The 3932-nt window shown below is 44.3% G+C and overlaps 1 pseudogene; it reads left to right on the top strand.

Annotated features, from left to right (window-relative positions):
• Nucleotides 1–371: 371 nt before the first annotated feature.
• Nucleotides 372–1790, top strand: LOC103737437 (annotated as a pseudogene).
• Nucleotides 1791–3932: the final 2142 nt, after the last annotated feature.

Genomic DNA, 3932 nt, shown 5'->3' with positions numbered 1-3932 from the left:
GCAAAATAATAGTCCCCCTCTGCTCCAAAAATAGCATAACTAGACCTATAAAAAGTTCTACAATGAGAATTACCTGGATGAATCTCAGGACACAGAATTTTAAATGAACAATTGCAAATATAAACAGAGCACACAAAAAGTTTAAAGAAGACTTGAACAAACATTTGAATGATCTTAAAGAGGGTAGAAATAAACTTCTGACTGAAATCTAAGAAAACACAAAGATATGGTTAAATAAAATTATGAGGATGGGACTGAAGAGGTGGCCCAGTGGTTAAAACTCTGACTGATCCTGCAGAGGACCTGGGTTTGGTTCCCAGAACCCACATGGTGACTAACAGCTGCCCATAACTCCAGTTCCAGGCAATCTAATGCCCTCTTCTGGCCTCTACGGGCACTGCACAGCTGTTGAGGTAGCTGTTGATCAAAGTGACATTGGTGGGGTAACCTTGTTGAGAAGCTGCAGCCCAAAACCATGCTCCTGTGACAGTCGTATGTGAAGCAGAGGACTATGTGGCAGTGTCCACAGAGATGCAGGGCTCTGACGGTGAGGACACCTCCTTGGAGACCAGATATCACTTAGCTTTGAAGGCATTTACTCATACTACAGAATATGATGAAGCAATTTCAGATTACTTCAGGAAACATACAGTAAAGGAATCTCACAGATGCCCTTGAGGTATGGAATGAACCCAGATCAGACTCCTGCCCAGCTGTATACACTAAAGCCCAAGTACCCATCACAGTTCTTGATGTATCAACAGGATTCATAAGCCTGTGATGCTTTGAATGCCAGGCAGCTGGTAAAGAAATGCAAAGAAGCTTTAGACGTTCCACCTGTGCCTTCTCAGAGACAATGAGGCCAGACACTACATGGCCTGTGACCTCTACCCGACCCACATGCCTACATCCACTGCATATGCAAGAGCAAAGAGGGTGGATAGGATGTCTTCATTTGTTGATTTTGTTGTATTATCTGACATCTGTGATGTCAGGACTACAAAAACTGTCTCCATTGTCTCCAGGAGAGTGTTGGATGGCACTGTTGCCCCAGGATATGAAGAAGAAGCCTTGAAAATAATAAAAAGGTAAAAGGAAACTACTGTGTTCAGATGTCCTATAAACCAGACAAAAATGAAATACGGACACTTGTCTTTGTTTAAACGAGAAGAGAAATAACGGTGTCATTGACAAGTCATTGTTCAGCAATGTTGTTACCAAGAACAAAGATCTGCCGGAGTCTGCCCTCAGAGACCTCATTGTAGCCACCGTGGCTGTGCTGTGCCAAGAATGGGCATGTTACAGGCGTCAGCAGGACAGCAGTCTCAGATACACTGTAACAGGCCCTGCAGGAAATAAGGCAAACTCTTGGGGGCTTTGTACATCCATGACTACTTTCTATGAAGTTTAAAGACAGAACGAAGAGAGCGGAAGTCTGCAGTGCCATTGATTAATATGGAACTAGCAGCACTGGTAAGGGTAAAGACTTGAAGTAGAAGGTACCCTTCAAGGAAGTCCCTGAGTTACTCACCGAGGTGAAGAAGGGGATCCACAAACTGAGTGAGTCTTCTGTTAGTTCCGATACCTTGTTTTCTCCCAGGGATAATGTAGACAGAGCTCAAAGGAGTGGTGTGACCTATATTGTATTACATTCTGCTGCTGACAAGGTTGCGATTAAGGCTTGCAATGGACTGGGGAGCATCTTGGCTCATACGGCTCTTCGGTGCTTCCACCACTGTTCCTGGTTCGCATGCTTCCGTAGTTTGCTTGCTGCATATGTGGCATTTTGAAAGTACCTTTTTAAAAAATAAATCTTTGCACCTTAATAATTGACTCTATAGAAAAGAGAGAAGAGAAAAATAGAATCATGAAATTTAAAGGTAAATGGGTGGAACTGGAAACTATTGCAGTGAATGAAGAAATCCAGACCCAGAGAGGAAGCAACATATGTTCCCTCTTATTCTGGATCCTCGAGAGGGACCATTGGGGAAGGAGGGGGATAGTAGGACACAGGCACTGTGAAGGGGGAGACGGGGAAAAGTGGGGGGAATGTCTTAACTGCAGAGAGGAAGGAAGGGTAATAAGAGGAGAAGAGAAGGAGGGAAAACAGTAAGGATGTTTGAAAATGCTACAGGGAAACATTTTATGAGCTTACTTCAAAATACATATCTAATATATATACATATATAGTTTAAATGGAGCCACCCTACAGAGGGGGTAATGCTCCCCACAGGAGCTATAGACTACCTAACAAAAGCCTCAGTGCCAGATGGGAAATCTCCCTTTGAGTTGTTCGTCAGGAATCCAAGAGATCCCCCAAACAACGTAGGTGATTGTCATTGGCTGTGTTTGCTTCCCAAGATTTGAAGGTAAGACTTCATTGCTGAAGGTACCATGTACTTCAGATACAGGACTTGAAGGACTCAAGCTGATCCTGATCTGGAAGCCTCCCCGAGGGCTAGCTCTCACAATACCAGAGGGTGCTACGTTAGCTGCCAAGGGAGAAAAATAATCAATGATCTTTTCCTACCTGTAAAGCCTGTGAACCACAAAAATGACCAGCCAATCAAGAAATCCCCAGTGGTGTGATAGTAGCACTTTTATCTTGGGGGTAGCTAGCAGCTATCTAATTGGATTTAAGGCCTACTCAGTAGGAAGGGATTCATGCCTGGTACTGTAAATCTACCCAACTACTTGTGACTGGAGAGGTCATGGGCCCTAGCAGAGAACCTACTACTGCCATTTTCATAAGTTAATATAATTTCTAACTGTATTCTAAATACTTATGCTTAGACCCACAAATAAATCTAGCTCTCACCCTTCATCAAAGAGGCTTCCTTTTGTAGCAGACAAAGGCTAATACAGGCATCCACAACTGGCCAAGTGCAGAGGATGAGTGACCATGGGGTGCACAGCCCCAACTGGCACATCTACAACACCCCTACACCTAAGGCTTGGAGAACATTGAAGAAGGGGCAGAAAGACTGTAAGAGTCAGAGGACCAGGATGCCTGTTGCTAGATAGTGTCTTCTAGACATGATAGGGCAGCAGCACCCAGGCAATCTCAACAATATGGCTTCCTAAACAAGACCTGCATATGTACACACCAAGTTGACATGCCAGAATGGATAGGAGAACGCTCACAGGGCCCCATCGCTAGATGAACTGCAGGCAATCAATGGCCGCTGAGAAAGGGAGAATCAGTTTTCTTCAGGGATGACCCCTGATAGGTTATCCAGTTCTGAGTGGTCAGGCCTAAACACATATACATATGAGCAACACTAAATGGGCTCATGTGTGCATGCATGTGTAACAATAATAATAATAATAAGAGGTCATGAACTTGAGTGAGAATGGGGTGGAACATAGGAGGAGTTGGAAGGGGAGAGGGAGGGATGGAAAAGCTGTCAACACAATGTACTCATATATGAAATTCTCAGAAAAAGAAAGTAAACAAAAAAGGGCAAAGAATTATTCTGACTTACCCACTGAGCTGAGATTTATGGTGGAGAAAGGTGTGGTCTGGGGCACAAAGCCACGGAAGGCGGAGAAGGATGTACAGCATAGCAAGCTGGCCACGGCATCCGCTCAAGCATATCGCCTGCCAGAAATAAGACTGAGCTCTAGACCAGCACCCTTCTGCTTAATCCTTAAAGCAACCTTCTTTTTTTAAAAAATTCTTTTTTAGTTGTTTTCTTTTATGTGTATCGCCTGCATGTAGGTAAGTGCACCAGAGTCATGCAATGCCCACGGAGGATAGAAGAGGCTGACAGATCCCCCGGAACTGGAGTTATGGACAGTTATTAGCTGCCATGTGGATCCTGGGTTTGAACCCAGGTCTTCTGGAAGAACAGCCAGCGTTAACTGCTGAGCCATCTTCCCAGCCCCTTAAAGCAACCTTCTAAGGGAGCGATTTCTGATTATCTCCATCA

This window comes from Nannospalax galili, unplaced genomic scaffold, assembly GCF_000622305.1.
Source record: "Nannospalax galili isolate Female #2095 unplaced genomic scaffold, S.galili_v1.0 scaffold798, whole genome shotgun sequence".
Taxonomy (NCBI): domain Eukaryota; kingdom Metazoa; phylum Chordata; class Mammalia; order Rodentia; family Spalacidae; genus Nannospalax; species Nannospalax galili.
This window is presented reverse-complemented; position numbering and strand designations above follow the sequence as displayed.